The following is a 24,360-nucleotide window of genomic DNA, read 5'->3' on the forward strand; positions in this document are numbered from 1 at the left end:
GGCAAAGCCCCTCCGTAATGTAGGCCATGTGGCAATCTACCCCACCTCAGCAGAGTGCCAAGTCGAGGTATAGTTGCCCCTGTGGCATCCATGTGCGCAGATGTCCACCATTGCCATATAGGCCAGATCCCAGAAATTGCATGTGCAGAGGGCAGGAGCACGGCGTAATGCAGGGGGCAGCTGCGTTTGTCTTGTCCGCCAACGGTAGCGGTATGTCATGCACTAAAACCCTCTTTCCTCTGTCTCCCCCCCCCCTTTTCTGCTCTCCCTGTCCTTTTGTACATCAGCATCAACAGGCGGAGGTACAGTGGCACCGGAGCACGAGGGAGCTGCATCCCACATGGCCATGGAGGGCCACACCACGGACTCTGAATGCACCAGTGGGACGGAGGGCGAGGGGAGCTTCACGTCGGCAACCGGATCACCAAGCAGCGACACAGACTCGTTGGACGATGTGGGCTCCCTTGTGGTGGCGGCACCATCTGTGCCCCCCACCTCTACAGGTACAGCCGCCACCTCCCCTACCAGCACCGCCCTCCCAGCAGCCCCTCAGCATTCGCCCCGTGCCCGCTCACCCAGGAGGGTGGGCATCACCTTCGCCCCAGGCACCTCAGGCCCTGCCCCAGTCACCCCTGCTGCCCTCAGTGAGGAGGCCATTGACCTCCTCAGGTCACTCACTGTTGGGCAGTCTACCATTGTGAATGCCATCCAGGGTGTAGAACGAGAGTTGCAACACGGTAATGCATTCCTGGAGGGCATTCATTCTGGTCAGGCTGTCCTTCAGTGAACCCTACAATCTTTGGCCTCAGCACTGATGGCAGCCATTGTCCCTGTGTCTAGCCTCCCCCCTCCAACTTCCTCCACCCAGACCCAATCTCCTGTACCCAAGCCCATCCCAAGCACACCTACAGACCAGCATGCACACAAGTCAACACACCCAAGTAGCTCAAGCAAACATAGGCACCACACACACCACAGGCACTCACGCAAGCCTCAGCCACATACAGACACAACAACATCCACTGCCTCCACTGTGTCCCCCTCCTCCTCTTCTCCCTCCTCCCTCCCAGTCTCATCTACACACACACCTGCATGCACCACATCTACAGGCACCATGAATCGCACCAGGACACCCAGCACCACAAGCAGCTCACCTGCACTCACCACCTCCACTGCCATTTACACGTCCCCTGTGTCCTCTCCCAGTGTGTCTGTGACGCCCCCTCCCAAAGTACCCAAACGCCGGCAATCACTCACCCAACATCCATCCACCTCACGACAGCCTCCAGTACCTGCACCTGCACCCAAAACAGCTAAAGTGACACCTCCTACAACCACCTCCTCTTCCTCCACTCCCAGACCCCCTCCAGCTACCCATCCCAGTGTTCGTCAGAAACTGTCCCTCTGTAAAGTTGACCTTTTTGCCTCCACTCCCCCTCCAATTCATCAGTTCCGTCATAGCGCCTCAGCCAAGAAGCCTCCAATACCAGTGGTGCCTGTTCAAGGTTTTTGGAGTGCACCGTCCACCAGGGCAGGCAGTAGGACCCGGAGCCAAGGCACTGGCAGCCCACCCCCTGTAAAGGCTCCAAAATTGGAGAGTGGACGACGGGACCGTGTTAAGACTCCTGGTGGGAAAACAACTGACATGGGTTCCAAGGGGATTGGAGAGTCAGCTGTGACTCCACCAAAGGTGGGGAAGGGCCAGAGGAAGTCTCACCAGCCTGTTGTGAGTGTCACGGCGGAGAAGTGCGCCATCATTTCCGGCGGTCGAGACACGACCGCCAGCACCGTCGTTACTGGTCAGGAGACCACCGCCAGAGTCACAGCCCAGGAGGGCCCAAGTATCGTCACTGGTCAGGCGACCACCGCCGGAGTCACAGCCCAGGAGGGCCCAAGTATCGTCACTGGTCAGGAGACCACCGACGGAGTCACAGCCCAGGAGGGCCCAATTATCGTCACTGGTCAGGAGACCACCGCCGGAGTCACAGCCCAGGAGGGCCCACGTATCGTCACTGGTCAGGAGACCACCGCCGGAGTCACAGCCCAGGAGGGCCCAAGTATCGTCACTGGTCAGGAGACCACCGCCGGAGTCACAGCCCAGGAGGGCCCAAATATCGTCACTGGTCAGGAGACCACCGCCGGAGTCACAGCCCAGGAGGGCCCAAGTATCGTCACTGGTCAGGAGACCACCGCCAGAGTCACAGCCCAGGAGGGCCCAAGTATCGTCACTGGTCAGGAGACCACCGCCGGAGTCAGTGCCCTGGAGGGCCCCGGCTGCCACAGCTCCGCTGGGCAATGATGAAACGTCATGGCACACACCAATGTCCAGTGTAGAGAACGTCATGCCACACACCAATGTCCTCATCAGAACCGCCATGTCAAAGCACCGCTGAACAGGGCAAAGACCGCCATGACAAAGCACCGCTGAAGAGGGCAAAGACCGCCATGGCAAAGCACCGCTGAACAGGGCAAAGACCGCCATGGCAAAGCACCGCTGAACAGGGCAAAGACCCCCATGTCAAAGCACAGCGGAACAGGGCAAAGACCGCCTTGGCAAAGCACTGCTGAACAGGGCAAAGACCGCCATGGCAAAGCACCGCTGAACAGTCCTGAACCGCCATGGCAAAGCACCGCTGAACAGGGCAAAGACCGCCATGTCAAAGCACAGCTGAACAGGGCAAAGACCGCCATGGCAAAGCACCGCTGAACAGGGCAAAGACCGCCATGGCAAAGCACCGCTGAACAGGGCAAAGACCGCCATGTCAAAGCACCGCTGAACAGGGCAAAGACCGCCATGGCAAAGCACCGCTGAACAGTCCTGATCCGCCATGGCAAAGCACCGCTGAACAGGGCAAAGACCGCCATGGCAAAGCACCACTGAACAGGGCAAAGACCGCCATGTCAAAGCACCGCTGAACAGGGCAAAGACCGCCATGGCAAAGCACTGCTGAACAGTCCTGATCCGCCATGGCAAAGCACCGCTGAACAGGGCAAAGACCGCCATGGCAAAGCACCGCTGAACAGGGCAAAGACCGCCATGGCAAAGCACCGCTGAACAGGGCAAAGACCGCCATGGCAAAGCACCGCTGAACAGTCCTGATCCGCCATGGCAAAGCACCGCTGAACAGGGCAAAGACCGCCATGGCAAAGCACCGCTGAACAGGGCAAAGACCGCCATGTCAAAGCACCGCTGAACAGGGCAAAGACCGCCATGGCAAAGCACCGCTGAACAGTCCTGATCCGCCATGGCAAAGCACCGCTGAACAGGGCAAAGACCGCCATGGCAAAGCACCGCTGAACAGGGCAAAGACCGCCATGGCAAAGCACCGCTGAACAGGGCAAAGACCGCCATGGCAAAGCACCGCTGAACAGTCCTGAACCGCCATGGCAAAGCGCCGCTGAACAGGGCAATGCACCGGGTAGGAATGAATAGACCGCCACATCAGGCATCCTTATCCCATGTGCAGCTGGGACAGTGACAGGACACGACCTTTCACGGGGAGACTCATCCAGTCTGGGCACCAGTCCCCCCCAAGACCAGTAGAGACCTGCATCAACTTGAGAGACTGTGGCTTTGCACTCCCCAGGATGGCACAGTGGGCAAACCACCCACTGTAGACTTGAGAGACTGTGGCTTTGCACTCCCCAGGATGGCACAGTGGGCAACCCACCCACTGTATAGACTTGAGAGACTGTGGCTTAGCACTCCCCAGGATGGCATAAATGGGCATGGAGCCCCGTCGTGGATCTGGCTTTGCAGTCATCCGGCTGAGGTGCCCCGCCTTCCCTTCCCCCTGAGGTGCCTGTAGTATTTCTATCTGATGCCCCGGCAGTGTTCTCTTCGATTGTGGTCAGGTATCCTTTGTGGGCCTCGCCCATGCATTTTTGGACTGTTGGTGCACGGACATTGCTATGTACATATCTGCACTACTTCTCGTCTTGTATATAATTATGACTGATTTTCAAATATATATCTGTATATTTTTGTATGACATGTATATTGGCACATTACATTGTTTGACCGATTTTCGCTTTGTGTATTCATTCTTCCGGGGGGATTGTGTGTTGTTACTGTGAGTTTTTGTGAATGCATTGGTGTGTATGTTTTAATATGCGAGGGTGGGGGTGGGGGTGTTTGGTGTGTGTCCCCCTAACTTTTGCCTCCCCCATGTCGTAGGTGCAGTACTCACCGTTGTCTGTGGCGCCTACGTAGCTGTTGGTCGTAGAGGAGCAGAAAGACAAGGGCAGGGAGTATTTGGAGTTCCGGCTCCATGGATTCCTCGTGGGATATGTTAAGGTGAGCGTTTTCCCATAACAAAAGCTGTTTCCGCCGTGTTTTTATCCACGGTGAATCCGCCCCGGAAAAGGTGGCGGATTGGCGGGTTGTAATACTGTGGGCGGTACATTGTCTTGCGCTTGTCTGTTGCCGGTGACCGCCAAGCTGCTTGTCTGTACCGCTGTGGCGGGCGAAGTGTTAAAGTGGCTGTCTTTGTTGGCGGTTTCCGCCAGGATCATAATTCCCTTTTTTTGTCCGCCAGCCTGTTTGCAGTGTTTCCGCTGCTTTAACACCATCCGCCAGGGTTGTAATGACCCCCTATGTGTTCATGACTGCACTTGTAAGTGAGTGCAAACTAGTGAGTATGAGTATGCTTGTGTGCGAGTAACAGTGTGTAGTAGTGAGTATAAGTGAGAGTGAGTAAATGAGAAAGCTTGAGCTAGAGACAGGGGATGAGAGTAAACGTGAGAGGGAGTGAGTATGAGTGAGAGTGAGTAAGACTGTGCTTGTTTGCCTACCTTGCTGCACAAAAACTACCCTGACCACAAGGCAGGCACCCTTGCTCCATGACAGAGGTGTGCCTGCATTGGTGCTAGGCAGCCACAAGCACCCCAGCGCTAGAAGAGAGCAGAACTGCACCATAAGTCTGAAGATACAGCGCTTTACTGCTCTCTCCCTGTCATCCAATGCAGCGCCGCAACTTCACCTGCTGTGCTGCGTTTTGTGAACTGTTAGTAACCATGCCCCACAGGATGCCATTTTTGGCAAAAGGGGATACCCATAACAAAATGCTGGCATTGTCACAGCGAAGGTAATTCTTAACATATGTGCAACTCTCAAGGCAAATAAAAAAAAAAACGTTTGGTGAACTCCTGGCTAGTATTAAGCCCCACCACCTTTAAAGATCACCAGCTGCAGATGGGCCAGGCCCACCCTCAGACTAGTGGGCCTTAGACCTCCAGCAGCTGTCCGGTCATTACTTTACAAGACTCTATTCATAAAAGACATCAACAAGTGCCCTCGATCTCCAGGATCAAAAGAGTATCAATCAATATATCTGGATACATTACTTTGACTAGGAGTAGTAATCTCACACCATAATTGAATTACAAATCCGAATTCTTACATAAAGTGGGTTCTCAGCTTTTATTATTATATGTACTTTGTTTTGGGGCAAACTTGTCCACAGCCCCTTCTGACAACCCACTATGAGGTAAATAAATGGGCACTCCCTTTGTATGTATATGGGTATTTATAGAGCGCGTTCCAGCCTTGGCATCGAAGCGCTAAAAGAGGCATGAGGGGAAGAACCCCCTCAGACGGCACACCAGGATTACTGTGAAAACAACCACGTCTTCACCCGCTTCCTAAATGTCAAAAAATTCTGTTCTTTCCTAGCATCCAAAGGTAGAGAGTTCCAATACCTGGCTGCAGCTACCGTAAAGGCTCTATCTCCCCATCTGACTCTGCGAGTACGGCAAACCTGAATCCGGTAGGAAGTATTGGATCTGAGAATCCGTCCAGGACAGTACCACCTCAGTCTCTCAGCCAAATATTCTGCTCCGCCCCCATGTAGCGCTTTATAAGTTAGGCAGAGGGTTTTAAAAATAATCCTCTTACCCACCGGGAGCCAGTGTAGCCGTTTAAGACTAAGAGTGGTCGAGGCCAAAGGTGGAAGGTTCAAAATCAGCCTAGCAGCGTTGTTCTAGATTAGCTGAAGTTTCCCCAAGGATAACATATCAATATCCAGCAGCAATGAGTTGCAATAGTCCAGTCTGGACATCATCAAGGCTAAAATCACAGTGATTCTTTCCTCCTGTTTCAGGAAAGGTAAAATTTTCCTCAGGATTTTTAATGTCCAATAGCAAAATTTGACTATTGCATTAACTTGTGGCTTAAAGCTCAAAGTGTCATCAAAGACCACTCCCAAATTTTTGGTAGCCACAGTGGGGACTGGTAACTTCCCACATTCATCAAGCCACCAACGTTGGTTCCACATCTCCTTGCTACACCCATGCAGGACAATCTCTGTCTTGTTGGTATTCAACTTGAGCCAGTTCCTGCCCATCCAGATGTTAATGTCGCACATACAATTACTAAATCGATCGGCCACTTCCTCCCAGTTGTTCCTGGACACCGGGATGATAAGTTGCGTGTCATCAACATAGGAGGTAGGGCTAAAACCATATGACCGAATCAGTTTGGCTAGAGGAGCAACGTAAAGATTGAACAGCGTCGGGCTGAGCGTTGACCCCTGTGGGACCCCACATGGCAGGAAGAAGGATGGCGCCTTAAAATCAGCCCAGCTCACCGTAATAGGTCTATTGCCTAGGAACGACTCCAAAAGCTTGAGGGCGGAGTCTCTTACTCCTGCTTGCCGAAGACGTGAGACCACAATTTCCGGGGAAATGGTGTTGAATGCCGCGGATAGATCCAATAAGACAAGAATGGCCCCCTGACCCTCATCCAGTAGCCTCCGGATGGAGTTGGATGTCATGAGGAGTGCAGATTCTGTACTATGGGCCGACCAAAACCCATGTTGTGACTGATCAAAGCAGCCAGCCTGGTTAAGGAAGGTGGGAAGTTCACAGTTAATATGCTTTTCAAAGATCTTAGGCAGGGTAGGTAACAAGGAGATAGGCCTCAAATTACTCAACTCAAAGGCAACTAGGTCCGTCTTCTTTTTTAGTGGGATAACAATAGCTTCCCTCCAAGCGGGGGGATAGGCTCCTGACAATAGTACTTCCTGAAAAACGGTTGCCATTTTAGGAACCACAAGTTCCGTGATCATTTGCAGAATACAAGGGGGACAGGGGTCCAGAGACGAGCCAGACTTAATCCCCATTAGTAATTCTATAATCCTGCCTGGTACCAAAGGAGGGAAACATATGAGCAAAGGGGTATCCGAACTTGAAACGGATAAAAGCGCTTTTGTCAAATCCGGTTGAGGAAAATCTAAATGGATTTGCCGGATTTTGGTTTCAAAGAACCTAGCAATTTGATTGCAGGTTGCCTGAGAATTGGACGAGACCGTATGCAGAGGAGACGTGGTAAGGGATCGAACCACCTTGAATAATTCTCTTGGGGAGTTAGAGGCGTTAGTAATTCTTGTGGACAGATAGGTTGATTTCGCCTCAAAACAGGCAGCTTTATACTTTTTTAGAGCCGCTCTTAGCTTCTCCTTCTCTATATCATTCGGGTAAAGCTTCCAGCGCCTTTCTTGTTGGCGATACCTCCTCTGAAGCGACTTCAGATCACTGTTAAACCACGGCCAACTAGATTTCTTTGATCTCCCCAATGAATTCAATACCACAGGGGCCAACTGATTCAAGGCACGGGAAAGGCCTGAATTGAAGACCTCCAGGGCGGACGTCTGAACATCGGCCGCCGCCTCCCATCCTACCTTTACTGCCGGGCCCAACAGGGCCTCAGTGACCTTGTTCCAGTCCTGTGTGGCTTTACAGCCTGGGCTCTTATTCGAATTGGGAGACCACTTCACACTCTTAAACAATAAGAGGTGGTGGTCAGTCCAGGCCAGAGGAATGTTAGATAGAGCCACCTGATCTTCCGGGCGGAAAAAAATGCCATCTAAAATATGCCCGGCAGAGTGGGTGGCTGAAGTAACTAAGAGTATCCAATCAAACGTTGCCATAAAATTCACCAACACTTTAACGTGAATGAGTTGGCTATTGTCAAAATGTAGATTTAATTCCCCCAGAATGATGCAGTTAGCTGCCGCAACTAGAGGCTCGATAAGGGAGGGCCAATCTAGCATGAATGACGCCACCGAGCCCGGTGGCCTATAGATCAATAAGCACTCAATCAGAATGGAATTGTATTGTCGAATTTTGAAGAAAAGGCCCTCACACAACTTGTGCAAAGGGTTAGCCGGTTCCCACTGACAGGTTAAGTTCGACCTACAAATAATTGCTATTCCACCACCTCTACCCACTTGCCTGTCCAATCTACAGAAGGAGTAGCCTACCGGGGAGGCTTCAATAAAGTCTGGGGTGGAATCTGCCCTGCCCCAGGATTCGGTGATAAAAAGACAGCCTATTTGGTGTAAATTAATCATGTCTGCAATTTCTGTCTTGTGTTTGGGAAGCGATTGTGCGTTAATCAAGGCGCAGACCACAGTTTTAGTATCCTGTGACCGTTTTGAGAGGACCCCGGTATTAATCAGTGTCAAAGCACACTGAGAGGACCGAGGAACCCAGCCACAGTGTAGGCATACCCTATTGAAAATTCTCCCCAAATATGGCAAAGTACAGTGTTTGCACGGAGATGGAGTGGCCAACGAGTAAAGAGTTTGTGCAGAATAGACATGCGCCTTGAGATATCCCTATCTGAGGCAACATCCCGTCCCCCATCCCCGACCGTGCGCGGACGGGCGCAGACGGGCTTGCCTTAGGCGCTCCATTGGTGCTCCCGCTGTGCGCTGCCGCCTCATCCCCACAGTTATGGTAATCCTCCCCATACATGCTCCCCACGTTACAGGCAGTGACTAGCTCGCTAACCTGACTCCCCTGCCAGATGCACGGCACGTTAATGGAGGGCCGCCGGGCTCTACCCAACCCGAACCGGCCTCCACCACACTCCGCAGCCGGCGCGGCAAGCGGCAAAAAGTCTGTAGCCGGTAATAGGGACCAAAAAGGCAGGTCCTAGTAAAAGTACGCTACGGGATGGTAACACCTAAAAATACTATAGCTCTATTTTAAAAAACAAAAACAGTCCTTTAAAACAATCTTTTAAAACAAAGGTTCAGGAAAAAAAAGAATTCAATTTTAGCAAATAAACATCTGAGCAAGCAGCCCGCCGAGGACTCCCACACATGCCTCCATAGGAAGAGAGAAGTGGGCCATACTAACTTTGCTCTTAGTGGGTCTTAGACTGTTCATACACTTTGCAGACACAGTCTCATCCTGGATATGGCATCCAGCTGCAGGGTGGACAGCTGGAGGTAGGAAAGGCTAAACACTGGTTGAGAGTCTGCACTGCAGGGTAGAGACGCTGGGAGGTTAGGCACAATCACAAACGCAAGAGTTTGCAGCTGTTCACAAAGTTCTCCACGACCCATTGAGGCTCTAGACATAGAGGTTGTCTTGAGTGTCGAAGTAAATCGACTTCCCTGGGGGAAATGGGTGGGGAACAGCCACAATAGGTAGCTTTATAGGGTAAGTGTTTCAGGTGGAGGAATATTTTCCACGAGGAGAATAGAAAGCCAATTTCTCTAAAGCAAAAGGTGTTTTTGTGCATCAACTTTATTCGCCCTGTAAAATTACAAACGAGAAAATGTCTTTTCATTCATATAATTTATAATTTAAGTTATATCTATATCTAAGTTCCCTGGGAAACCTATGCAAATTTGAAAACAACATACACCTGCATCTATACTAGGGTGTAAATGTACGCCGCAGGATTACTAATTTGTGACTCAGGCCACTAGAATTTTCAGAGAATTCCTAACTATTTGTTAATTTCCTCTACCCATAGGTGTAAATGTATGGAAATACAGGTTTGAGATTTTTTTTTGTAAATTAGACGTGTAATCTTTAATTAGTGCACCTAGAGCATTGACAGCGCACGTGCTCATGAGATGTCTTTCTCCTGGTATGCCAGTATATGCTTGCCTGACACATTTGCATTCTTACTAATTACTATCTAGATGTCTCTGAAGACTGTGAATTTAGGCTATCCTGTCATGTTGCCTTATGCTAAATAGCTGTAGGTAATGCTGATAATTATGCTAATTTGCATATGATTAGCATCTCTTGCTGCAGCTGGGGCAGTGTGGTCCTTTCACCAACTTCCAGTGCTAGGATTGAGGCGTCAGGCTGTGAGAATGGCAATGCTGGAGAAGCATCCATCCCACTTAGAATCTGCTGTGCCTTTCAACCTCTGCACTCAGGGATTTAAGGACATGTTTGACACATCAGAGCCCTGAGACGTATTCCGAACCCTGCAGGCGGTCTCCAGGATCACGATAAATGTGCCTAATGCCCAGGGCTCTTTCAGCTTCTAGCGCCTCACTGAAGATGTTACATGCATGGAATTTCTCAAACTTATTGCAAGTCCTGTGCATATTAGTCAAGGCGGGGGGCTTCAGAGGGCTGCTTCCTTACCACTTGGCGCGCACCAGGGCCGCGAGTGCAGCTCGGCCCCCTAACCATCCCTGGTCCTTGGAGGTCCTTCCACCCAGCCCTCCGCCACTCATTCCAGCTGCATTATTAATTCTGAAGCCTCTTACGAGTGTCTCCATCCCTTTCTGAAAGCCACTAAAAGCCAAGGCTGTGCGGTACGCATAGCAGGGTGCCGCGCGCCGCATCCATTTTATCTCAAGTTCTTCGCTTGCGAACCCAGCCAGGGGCTTCGCTACAGGCATCCTCTCAGTGGGCGTAGAAGGGGAAAAACAGGCACTGGAGTGATTTTATGTAGCGTAAAATGGCTAGAGCTGGAGGTAACTCAACAGCTTCATCCTAGTGGAAATTCCAGTTGACTAGTTACAAATGGTTTCTACTGAATCAAGCTGTGGGAGAAGGGTTATGGATGAATAAATGAATGATGAATGCTAACACTTACATAGCACAGTACTAGACAAGTGCCATATTCACTTGAATTGATTGTCCTACAACAGAAGAAAGAAGTAAGCTGAAAAGAACTAAGACCTAGATTCATCAAGAGCTTGCATCGCCATTGCGTCTAGCAAGGCAACACAAGACAACGCAAGCCCTTCCGTGGCTCAGTGTGGCATAGTATATCTGGATTAACACAAGGTAGCACAAGTTGTTGACTTGCATTACTTTGTGTTGGGAAGGCGTCCTATGGGTGGAGTGTGGGCGTTCCTACGCATCCATCCATGGTTTTTGGGGCATTTTCAGTAGTACTAGGTCTAGTGAATCTAGGAATGCACCAAAATTCTATGCCTTCTCATGTGAGGCGTAACGTGTAGAAATAGCTTTATTTCCACTCGTTATTTCCTCCTTCCGCGTGTGCTCCATTCTGCAACACTTAGAAGGATGGAAAAGGTTCAGGGGATTGATTTTGTGCAGGAAGGTCTTCCTTCCTGCACAAAAACAATTCTGCCTGTAACGCAGGCACCCATGTACCAAGGTGCATGGGTGCAGCGCAGCAGGTTGTCTTGCTGCATTGCGCTGCGTCAAATATGAGTGGATCCAGAGACGTTTTAAGGCGTGGACAAAGTGGACTATTGCCCGGGGCCCCACCTTCTAAGGGGCACCTGGTAATGTGATCTTTCCATCACTTGATCTGACCTTTTTTCTATATTGTTTCTGTCATGCACGATTGAATTAGCAGAAAATAGTCAATAAGATTTAAGGGTGATCCGAATGGGGGACCCAAATATGCCTCAACATTTTTTAAGATGACACTGAGTAAATCTGCCTCCATATTTTAGACGTTGTATGGGCTAGTGAGGTATGTTTCCTAAAGGACCCTGGTAGTGTGTTCCATTTTTAAATTGCCAGACTTTAGCCAGTGGTAGATGGATGAAAAGATAGTTGTTAAATTAGACCCTTGCTGTAGGGTCTCAGCTCCCATATAGTTTGGGGACCAGTAGTTTATCCGTCGGAGAAGGTGGGGATGTGGTAGGCGCATTTGTTTAAGATGTGCATCACATGTACTCCGAAGCCAATGTGGTTCCCTGTTTTCAGATCTATGGAGTCCCTTGATTTAATGCGATTCGAAGCTATGTACAAGGGCCTGGGATGCTCCCAAAGTTGTGGTTCTATATTTTCAGTCAGAAAAAACAAGCAATCTCCCACAATTTAATAACAATTCCAACTAAAATCTACAAATCCTACCAGACGCCAATAACCATTAAAAAAATGTCCCACCCTAGGCCCTTTGAGTACTTGAGGCCTGCTAGTACAAGATGGCAGAATCAAGTTATTTTTGTAATTTACTTAGCTTCTTCAAAGGTGAGAGCTGAGAGTTAGCACTTTATATGTGGGAATGCTTTGTTAAACAGCAATCAGGGCACCAGTCGTGGCTGGTGACTGGGCAAAGTGGCGGGGCGGGGGCAGGAGGAACAAAACGAAAATTTAAAAAATTTTTTTTTTAAAAACTTACCTTAAGCTCACCGCCCACCTGCCCTGCACCAATCATGAAGCTGCTCAGAGCAGAGTTATGATTGAATGGAGTGCCCTGGCTGGGCGCTTCAAGGCAGAGTGGGAGCCTGGGCCTGTTCTCTCCAACCTGGCAACACAGTGCCGGGTTGAAGAGAGCCCTGTGCACATGTGTGTTTGGCTGTCCCGAGACGGCAGGCCAAACATACTTGCGCACTGAGGAAAGTGCTCTGTGCACTCCCCTCACTGCTAGTAGTCACCCCCATGGCCCGCCCCTTTAAAAACAAAACAATAATACTGTTTTATTTTTAAAGGTTTGCAGCTGCAGCTGGCAGGGGGCGGCGCCCTCCCTGCAGGGCACCATATAAAGTAACTAAGTACCACTGCTTTTGTGTCACTTGAAGTGTGTCGGAGAATACTGAGGGGGGAAACAATGGCAACTTACATTCACTCTGAGCTGTTAGCATTCAGTGCCCTTAAACTGTTTGGCAGAAGGTCCTACAAACTGAAGTGTTCTCAAAATCTTTATATAGGGGATAAAATCCACGTCAATGATTTGTAATCATTTGTAATTTGTCAATTGCAATATTTGCCAAGGCCAAATGCAATTTTCTGAAATTGGTGGGGAAGTGGAATGACTGTATCCCTCTTTGATTAAAAAACAGAATACTATATGCATTGAGTAATGCAAAGGGGTATCCATCACACAGTCTGGGAATGAAGCGTTAACAAATAAGTCCATATATAGTCGTTCAGTCCTCTGGGGATAGCTGTGTGCAAACTTTTTGTATCATTTTGAGTTTAGAATTTTGAACAAATGTGTACTTTTCACGTTTATGCCACATCTCTTGATGATGCAAAGCTCTGTAGATAAAATGTGTTGCTATTACCCAGTCTACTGGAAATCAATTTGTCATAATCAGAAGAAGAGATCCTGATTTAGCTGTGTCGGGGGTCGAACCTGTGATTGGCCGGTCACAGGCCGATGTCAGAAGCGATTGTTTACCTAATGGAGACATCTAGCCACCATACCTGATTCACGTAACCACCCAGACAACAGTGTATTTAACGAAACCAGAACCTTATGTATATAGAGACTAACATAGCCCCCCCAAATCATATAATCAAACAAATTATAGAGGAATTCTCGAACGTCCGACTCAAAGCTGCCCATTAAGCTCTCACGCCTACTGCACACCCATCACTTTCACTCATTCGTGAGCTCGCCTTTCAAAAATACTTTGCTATCACTGGTAAATGCTTTACGTTTGTCCCTCCTTCGGTCCGTTTTGTTACGGCCTTGGACACCAACCCTATTACATGGATAACTGCACAACTGCCGATATGTTTTGACTGTGAGCGAACTTCTTTTTCTCTTCGTGTCTCTCCTTCTCGCTGATGCTCATGGCGGCCTTGGCGCTTTGAATCGACTCGCTTATGTCAACTGTTTTACTTTTCATTTTCAATTTATTTGGCAAGAAAACTACAGTTAGGAATTTACAACTCTAATAGCTCTAACTCAAGCAAACGCAAGACCCAATGCATTACAAATGCTTGTTCTGTACCTACTTTTGGTGGGATGAGAACTTTGTTTACTGTGACACTACTGCCCACCGCCACAGTGTGTGTGCTCTGTCCCCAAAATCGTACTGTAAAACTGATTTCACCCAAGTGGTTTATTTAACTGCGCAGTGCGGGCTTTGTAAGTTGAAACAGAGAGTGGACCAATGGCACGGAGGTTACATTTCATGCATCGGCCGCAGTGCGTTTATACCACCCACACATCTGACACAAACCGGCGGCTCCAGATAGCACCAGGAAACCTACTCCAATCAGGAAGCAGCATGGAGAGCCAAAGCTGTTTCAGGTGGAAGCCGGCAGGGTCATTAAGGCCCATATTTATACTTTTTGACGCTAAACTGCGCTAACGCAGTTTAGCGTCAAAAAGTTTTGCGCCGTCTAACGCCATTCTGAAGCGCCATGCGGGCGCCGTATTTATGGAATGGCGTTAGACGGCGCAATCAGACCGGCGCTGCCTGGTTTGCGTGGGAAGAAACCACGTAGACCAGACAGCGCCGGCGTAGGGGGAAAATGGCGCATGGGCGTCTTAAAATGGGGCAAGTCAGGTTACGTCGAAAAAATCGTCTTAACCCGACTTGCGCCATTTTTTAACGACGCCCATCCCCCATCAACATGACTCCTATCATTGTAAAGATAGGAGTCATGCCCCCTTGCCCAATGGCCATGCCCAGGGGACTTCTGTCCCCTGGGCATGGTCATTGGGCATAGTGGCATGTAGGGGGGCACAAATAAGGCCCCCCTATGCCACCAAAATAAAATATAAAAAATAAAAAATAAAACTTACCTGAACTTACCTGAATGTCCCTGGGGTGGGTCCCTCCATCCTTGGGGGTCCTCCTGGGGTGGGCAAGGGTGGCAGGGGGGGTCCCTGGGGGCATGGGAGGGCACCTGTGGGCTCATTTTGAGCCCACAGGCCCCTTAACGCCTGCCCTGAGCAGGCGTTAAAAAGTGGCGCAAATGCGCCGTTTTTAGCCACGCCAACTCCCGGGCGTCTCTTTTGCCCGGGAGTATAAATACCACGTAAAGGCCTGGGAGTCATTTTTTAGACGGGAACGCCTCCCTTGCATATCATTAACGCAAGGAAGGGGTTCACGCTAAAAAATGACGCACATTCCGGGAACTTTGGCGCTATTCGCCTCTAACGCCATAGTATAAATATGGCGTTAGTTGGCGTTAGTTTTGCGTCGAAATTGCGTCAAAAAAAACGACGCAATTTCGGCGCAAACGGAGTATAAATATGGCCCTAAGTTTTAGAGCTCAGGGAAGCTCTGCAGGAAACCACGAGAAGGTGTGCTGAAAAAGGAGGTGGGGCATTTATAATCAAATAATTAAGATTAGGTGGATGACATTTTTCAATTACTGGATAGTGCACATTAAAAGACTGACATTTAACAAAACCTTCTTGGAACATTTGTGGACCTGGGAAGAACACATCTTGAAGAAATCCGTCTCTGCCTGACTGATGGAAGATGAAAGCCCATGGGCTCATGCTGGCATCCAAGGAATGGAACTGGCATAAAGTGATTGACCTCATCTTTGTCTCCAGTAGGAATACAAAAAGCAGAAGGACACCTGACTCCAAGGGGGCCCAGAAGACCACTGAGGATTTGACTCTACAAGAACCCCGGCTTGAAACAGACCTGGTGCTTAAGCGCCATCCCTGAGGACCTGAGGGCTGAAGAAGTGACCAGGAGAAACATTCCCAGAAGGTTGCTCAGAGTTTTTTGTTGCACTGAAAACTAGGTCACTGTGGTAAAGATATCAGGCCACAAGGAAGCCTTTCTGGATGCAGCTTCCTGTCTTGTTCCATTGGTGGATTTTGAGAACCAAATAAGTGAGAAAGTCCAAAGGTAAAAGCTTGGACCGAAGGAGGCAGCTCATCTATGCCAGCAGCAAAGTGACCTCAGAAGCTATGAAGTTTGGCGAAGTGCCACTTGGAGATGTTGGCATCAAAAGCAAGCATTTCAGAGGCAGCTTGATGATGACATAACTAATATTACGGAACACTCACCAGCTCAAAGCTGGAAGACTTTGAGTTCTAAAAAGTAGACTATGTCCCAAGATTAAAAACACCGGTGTGACCCGCTTAGGGGCGATGCACGCTGCACCACTGTGGTCTGCTGAATTGGTGCCTTGGACCTGAGGAAGCACGATCTGAAGCTTTCTATTGTCACTTTACATTTTCTTGATGCTTTTTGCTGCAAAGGTTAAAAATGAATCTCTCTGCTTCTGATCCTCATCAGTTTGATGTATTTTTTGTAACTAAGTGCTTGATTTAGAACTCGTTAGACGGGTTACTCCACTGCAACAGTGACGGATATCCTGTCCGCTGAAATCTAAATCCCATCCAACATAATGGGATTTAGATTTCGGCGGACCATATATCCGTCATCATTGGGATGGATTAACCCGTCCGCCGAGTTCTAAAACAGGCCCTAAATGTTTTCCTATTTTTCTATATTAGCATTTTGTTGTGTTGTTTTCTTGACTTTACAATTGTTGGTACTACTTGAACTGATGTCACACTTCTCTCGGGAATTGCCTGCTGCTTTTGCTGCAGCAAACAAGTGTTGACAGGTGCTTCTCTAATTTTAGATTGTCCAGATTGTGTTTATTAAGTTTCCAGGGGTACCACTATCCCAAATGAATAACCCAATTTCTGACATTGTGTAAACCAGATTCCACAGAAAATGATGCACAATTGAATTAAATGAAAAACCAAGGCAGCAGCAATTGTTGTCCACTGTCCAGTCATTAACTAGCTTCAAACACACAGTTGTATTATGCTAGTTTATGGCAGTGACATACTTTGAATGTGCAATGCATTGAAGGCCAGTTTGACTCATCTGTGCGAGTTCGGACTCCACACTTGGGGCACCAACAGGCCCTCATTATGTCCAGTGATACATTTTGCAGCAGAAATCACCGAAAAGTATTTGAAATTATGGAAAGCACATCTCCCTACTGCATGGTGTGGGTTATTTTCTTATAACATGCACTTTGTGACATCAAAATATACCTTTTGTAAGAAAATACATTACTACTCACTTGTAATAATTGATTGAAATTGAGTTATGACATGGTGCCCATGTGAATCTTGGCTGCTGTGACTGTTCCCATCAGTCTGCCTCTGTGCCCTTACCCCTGTGAGCAGGCAGTTTGTACAATGAAGATGTCACTGTGTCTAGTGAAAGGGCATGAATGGAGGCATTGCATGCACTCTCTGGGATGCTACACATGGTGGCACCAAAAGCTCTCCTATACCAAAGGCTGAACACAGCAACCCTACTGCCTCCCGCAGGCCTGCGCCTATTTGGGGGTACACATATTGTAGGATGACACACTCCCAAATAGGTACACTATCTGGAAATTGCAATTTATCTCTGCATCCAAGCACTTTAAAAGGCACTTCGCCTTTGGTTTCCACTGATCATGAACTCCACACTGACTTGTAATATCCTTATAATGAACAACTGGGGTACGTTATCCTATAGATAAGACATGGGGACCTGCACTCTCTGTATAAAAGGCCATCTCTAATTTATTTATTGCAGGCCACTTTTGACATCTCTAGTCACCTGTAATAATGAAATGATCTAGTTGCTGAACAGCAATAATTTATAGTTTGTGTTGTCAGAGCCAGAAATCAAGATGCAAGTTGGGTCATTGAGCATAATTGCAGCTACAGTTTAAACAACACACAAAATCGGAGACTGGAATTTTACTCTTCTGATATGTTTTTCCAAACCAAACAGTGATGAGCAGAAAGGATATGTTTATTGAAACGTGTACTTTTGCACACTAAAGGTCACTACAGGAAAAATAGAATCACTCTGCCCTTTTCTACACATTTTGAGCTTCAGCACTTTCTTTACTTTGACCTACATTAAACTGAATCTAATATCTATTTGCAACAAATCACTAACCTCTCTTTGTGTGTTCATTTTCATCATAGAGTTCGCTTTTATTAATCCTGTCTGCAACTTCTTTCATATAAAAGAAACAGACACCTAGGATATAACTTGTTTGTGGGAAGGGTGGCTGTGTGACCATGTATTATAAGGAATAAAATACCCCACTGAACATTTTAATGACATGACAAGTCACCTCGGAATTGCATGACCTTGCAAAGGGACTTGTTCTTCTGCCTCTTTTCTCTGTATGGTCATGGAACTCTGCAGTGGCTTGCAATATCCTTAAGATGTGGTTCAGGGCGTACATTAGCCATATATGACTGGCTAGTTCTGGCTTCAGAAGAAGCATGTCATAAAAGCATCATAAGGTGTTTATGCCAGTATCCCACGATACTACAACAATTACAGTATATTATCAGCCCACCCTGTTTCCTTATTAATTATGTGGAACCACACCCCTCAGTGGCAGCTGAATGCATCACAATTATTTACTATTTTAGAAGTGGTGAAAAATAAAAAGCTGAGATGCACAGACTGACTGCTACAGGTGATATTATGCGGTGAAGTAAAGAGAAAAAAACTGCCAGCATCATGAAACTTTGTTTTAATGGCTGGACTTTCTATTTTACTGCAGGCCTATTAGTAACAGCACGAGATACTCACAGCCTGCAGAAATATAACTCTCAAAAGGGAGAGTGGCCTGACGTCTCAGGTGCAGCATCTTTTATGAACATGGATCTTGCTCCCTGGATTTAAATGGTTTTATGCCTCTGGTTTACCTATTGGCGTTGACATTAAGAATAGAGATGATCGCCATTACAGGGGGAATGTCTCCCAAGCCCAGACGCCCTCCATAGTGTCACCATCAATGGTGTAAAATGTTGTCACAATTTTGCATAAATGTGCTCGTAAGTTTAGTAGGGTCATGTTTTAGCAGATTGTAAAGTAAAGACGATGGGAAAGGGAGGATAATGAATAAAATACACTAAAAGCTTAATTTGTAATAAGTGATATTGACTCTGCTTAATTAGATGACTATTCACTGGTGATATTTTATATGGCATCCTTTTAATATGTCTTTAAGCTGTAGATTTAAAGACCCTCAGATTGGGCTACTTCTTTTATTCACACGTGTACATTGTTCTGAAACCTATTTAGGGTAGGTTCGTGAGTTATATATACATGTGTATATATATATATATATATATATACATATATAAAACCATCTACACATAAAAAAATAATTACAGTAGATGAATTCTGTTTCATCATGTCTAGCTCCTCTATCCCGTTTTAGGGAGGGAAACAATAACATGAAAATCACTTTTGTCCCCATCCCAAAAAGGAAAGCTCAGCCCAAACCACTATGCCACACCTGAGCAGCAACACATCTAAATGTATGGATGTGATATGTACATGTGTGTTGTGTATGTAGCCCATGCTTAAACTGTGCAAGCAGTCTTGAAATTAGACCAGCCAGCATCTGAAAAGACTGTCAAGGAAGCAATCAGTGACATGTTTGTTTGTTTGCATGTGATTAATATAGTGTGGCTCTTCCTCCATAGCAGTGAAGGGCAGTACAGGAGAGCTATACTATGTAGGCAGGCTGGGAGGAGGCAGAATGTGCTCAGAGAACAAGAGTATGATGGGGAGAGGTGGAAGGGGAGGAAACAGAGCAGCGAGAAGGGCGCAGTAGTAGAGATGGGCGAGGAGAAGATGCAGGTCTGGGAGTGAGTTTGAGAAGTGAGGTACTCCTCACAGAGGTGTAGCGCTCTTACCCGGGACATCTTGAAGTCGCTATCCTGGATTGTTCCAGAATGCTGTGTGTCGCGCACTCACCTGGTTCTAACTGCGGAGACAACACTGGAGCCGATGCTGGACCCCCACTCCCAATCAGGGCCCCGGGATAGTACTCCTGGTCCCAGGTGACTTCTGGAGGAGGAGGGGACAAAGGAATGAAAGAACACTTGCGGTGCTGGTTCTGCTCAGCGACGGGGTCCTTCTGGTTCAGGCGAAGCTAGATGTTAAGAGACAGCACTTCTGGTTAACGTGAAAACACAGTACACTGGAAACAACAAAAAGAGGCAATTAACATCAATGCATCAAATCCTCAACACAGGTTACCATGCAATGCTTCAATATTTCACACTACAATGACCTACCGTTTGAAACAAAACCACTAACATTCACAAGTTGTAGTTATCTCAAGTTACTATAACTTGTGGCATAAAGTAACTATGTGCCATATGTACCAACGCATTTTCCTATAGACATTGAATGGGTAAAATCCTTTGATACATCTGGCCCTATACCTTGCACCCCCGCCATGCACAGCTTGGGGACGGTGGGAGTTATGCAGTTTGACCCTGGCCCACTCTGGGGATTATTTATTCAAAAACAAAACGTCCACTTTTGTTTTAAGCAAGATGTTGTGGAAGGGCTGCAAGATCGTCGCCAAAAAAACTAAATTAACCCTGGGGGGCCCTTTAGTACTCCCTACCCTGCCCCCTTTTATTGTTTTCTTTAAACTTTTTCAGGAACAGAATCTAGTCCCCAAGTCCTGTAATGGCTAATAGAAAAAAAGGAGAGGGTGTAATAACAGGGGATTAATGGCGCTCAGGAGAACACTCGGCCAAATGTATCATCAGGGGTTGCCACCACAAGGGAAAACACCCATCCCTCCGAGGTTTTGAATAAACCCAACAACAAAATTTAACACAATGTGAGGCCCCTCTGGTACAAGTTATACTTTTGTCAGTACAATAAATCAAAAATCAAGTGAGTGATGTTGTAACACAAGTAAGTCAAATTCAAGTGAGTTAAATTCAAAGGAATGCAGTCCAAAGTTTCACATAAATCACTTCACAGTCCAATCTAATCCAGAGATTTATTAGAAATGTCTTCTACTTTACAGCATCGTCCATGGAAAAACACTTCGAGCCAACACATGTTTCGTCATGGGGAAGTTCTCTAGTTCCCAACGACTTCTTCAGGGCTTTTGTTTGTTAGCTAATAGGAAGAATACGATGCCAGAGTCCACAACCGGCGACCATTGACTTATATAATTCCCAATTATAAGTAATCGTATGTAGCTTCAAGAGGTAGGTCATATATCTACCCACACACGTCCATTTCCTTAATTGCCAAGAATCCAATACTTAAAAACACCGTTTCATTCAATGCTCTTATTTGTCAAAAACGCTCAAGGTTCGGCAACTGCAGATTGACAGAACGCCATGTTGCGAGTACGCAAGTCCTGTAATGGCTGCTGCAACGCTTCTTTTCATGTTGTGGCCAGCCAATCAGTGTGCAAGCACCCTTAGGAACGCTCACTCCCATGGGAGTTACGTGGCTGACAGGAAAAAAGGCCCCTCGGCCAATCAGATCTTTATTGTTTGAAGCTGCATTATCGCAGGACTCTCGGAAGTGACCTTTGATCGCAACCATCCAGCTATACCAAATGTTTTAACTTGAATTTCTCAAATACCACTGAACGGATTTGGTCCAAGTGACCAAAAGAATGCTATCTCAACCAAGATCTAGCATTCTGCCAAATTTGGTGTAATTCTGTTCAACCGGAAAAATGAATGTGAATTTAAAGTTTTGGCTGCCCTGCCCTTTTTTCTTGACCCTCTCTTGACAGATTGTGCCAAAACTTCCCAGGAAGGAAGCGGGTTGGATGAACTTGTCTTTTAGAATGTTTTATGAAGGTGTGTCAAATAGTGAAGTTTTTAGCAAATCCATTAATCAAATCGCAGTTTTTCTGTCTTTAAAGTATGGAGCTTAATGTGAAACTACGTCAATGTGTGGTCAGTTGTTAATCCTCATTAGGACATAGAACATGGGCAAGGAAAGCTGGATCCATACCTAAGTTTCAAAAAGCACACAAAACCTCAATCTACACTCTACAACTAGTCTGAATGGGAATAATTGACATAGTCAGCAGTGATCCTGGAAATCTTGCATTGATCCGTCCTTCCTGGACTGACATTGGACACCCCAATGTTGGACCCATTGGATCTGTATGACATAGACCACAGAAGCAATCGTGGAGATTATGAAGACATGACTAAGAGTGCAGTAGACCAATTTACAACATGTGGGAAATGTACCCTCTTGTTCCAGGTCATAAATGAGCAATATTTCATTCCACTGTCAGGAAATCTATAATTGAGCACAATTGTGTGTTTCATTCTATTAATTTAAATAATGTATGTCACCTTGAGAAGCCTAATAATAATTTATAAACTCAGAAATTAAAGTAAAAAAAGCAGAGAGATAATAGGGACAGACAGTTGTTTGGAAAGGTGGAGGACCTCATTTTCCATGTGACTGAAGGGTGCCCTAAAGGTTGGGGCACCTAGGATCATATGTCACATTGTTTTTGCCAGCTGAGTTAATTTGCCTTTCTTAGAACTTGCCACACTTGTTGTTACAGGCGTTGGGCTTTGGGAGCGCTTGAGCAAGGACACACCTTAGTCAATGACTATGAAGCCAGACATTTGGGAGTTTGAAAGAGCTGGACACCTCCCAAGTACCTGCATGGGACCCTGGTACCTGAAATTTTGGGTATTCTTTCACCAAAGATGAGAAACAGGTTCTCACACAGTATGCGTAGACTGTTTCATTGCAGTGTATTTAAAAAGTGATGGAGAATGCGGGGCGGGGGTGGTACTGTGGCTCATGCAGCAAGGGGAGAGGGATCTGAAAACAAGGAATTGTTATATATAGGAATTCATGAAGTAAATACAGAGTACAATGGACAGAAGAGTTACAGGCAAACCATGACAGTGGTAAAGAGAAGAATATCTGTTCAAGGGCACATTAGGCAATATTGATGGAGGGGTATATTTATGAAGGTTTTGCGTTGCCCTTACACCATTACACGAGGACGCAACAGCAATGCAAAACCTAAGCCGGTTTCTCAAGCCACACAAGGTCACTTTGTGTGGCCCTGCCTGGTTTGCTAATTCTAGAGTAATGCAATGCAGAGCAAATCACTGCATTGTGTGACTCTGCCTCGCGGAGGTGTTCCATGGGTGGTGCTTGAGTGTTCCCACGCATCCACCCATGGATTTTGGCACATCCCCAGATTTACCAATACTCGTAAACCTGGGAATGTGTCATTGTGCCACTTCTCCCCATGGGAGGCATAACAATGAAAAATAGGTTTATTTCTAATTGTTTGTAGGGTCAAGTGAGCAAGCGCTCTGGCCTGTTGTAATCTATCTGTGGGCTTTTTACCGCGCCCACTCTTGCTATTCATTCTTTGTTGTGCTTGTCTGAAATGCTTAATTTTTATTGGTGCATTTTGTGAAATGTCCCCCCTTTGTGTGCTGAGTTTCCTCCTAGGCGATTTCACTAAGTGAACATTTTTGTTGGCCATCTTCAACACTTCCTCCTGTTACAGCATGTGATGGCCTCTCCTCCGGTTTCAGTTTGCCTTTCATCCCAGCCGTGATCCAGTCTAGACATTCACGCAGTAAGACAATAACTCTTGCGCTCACGGCGGCCGTGGCGCTTGGAATTGACTTGCTTCTGTCAACTGTTTTACTTTTCATTTTCAATTTATGTGACAAGAAAAGTCCAGTTAGGAATTTACAACGCTAATAACTCTAACTCAACGGACGCGAGACCCATGGCATTGCACATGCTTGTTTCTTCTTTCTATATGTGCTGCATTATGAGGGAAAAGCCTCAGAGGGTTGTTTATGTGCAGGAAGGTGTCACTTCCTGCACAAAATCAATCCTGTCTGCAACACATGCAGCTTTGCACCATAGCGCAAGGGTGCCTGCGTTGGCGCTACGCAGCCAAAAGTGCGCTAGTGCAAAGAAAGAGCAGGAATGTGTTTTTATTATGTTAAATAAGGCACATTCCTGTCCTTTCCCTGTCACATAGTGCAGTAAGTTGGCTTGACGCACTGCGCTGCGCTGCATGAACGCTACATAAATATGTCCCGGAATGTGTACCAGGGGTGTAGCAAAGGCCCCCGCAGCCCACGCGGTGCGGGAGGGGTGGTCCCTGAGCTCCACGGAGCCCCGTCAGCACAGTGCATGGGTGACAGGCCTCTGACTGGGTCCATGGGGGAGGGGGCCTCCTCAGGGTAGTTGGCAGGGGGGGGCCCTCAAGTTTCATTACGCCCCTGATGTGTACAGAGCGACCTGGAAGGTTGGTGTCTGCGTCATTCTACCCTGAGCACTATGAAAACAAGGTACACCAAACTGTTCATACATTTTCAACAAATTTACACGTTCTGAACCTGGGCTCACAAAATATTCACAGTACTTTCATGTCGTGCCAAGTAAGTCTGTTCGCGCCCAACAGTAATGGGACTTTTACCGTTATCAAGAACATTGTGAGAAAATAGTTCCAAAATGATACATTTTTTAACCCAATTTCCATAAAAAACAATAAAAAGTCACAGGTGATAAGGGCGCTGCAGAACTCCTTATCACTTAACAGTATATTTATTTAAATATATATATTTCACTTCCTTTCACCCTC

Source organism: Pleurodeles waltl, chromosome 5 (assembly GCF_031143425.1).
Source record: "Pleurodeles waltl isolate 20211129_DDA chromosome 5, aPleWal1.hap1.20221129, whole genome shotgun sequence".
NCBI lineage: Eukaryota > Metazoa > Chordata > Amphibia > Caudata > Salamandridae > Pleurodeles > Pleurodeles waltl.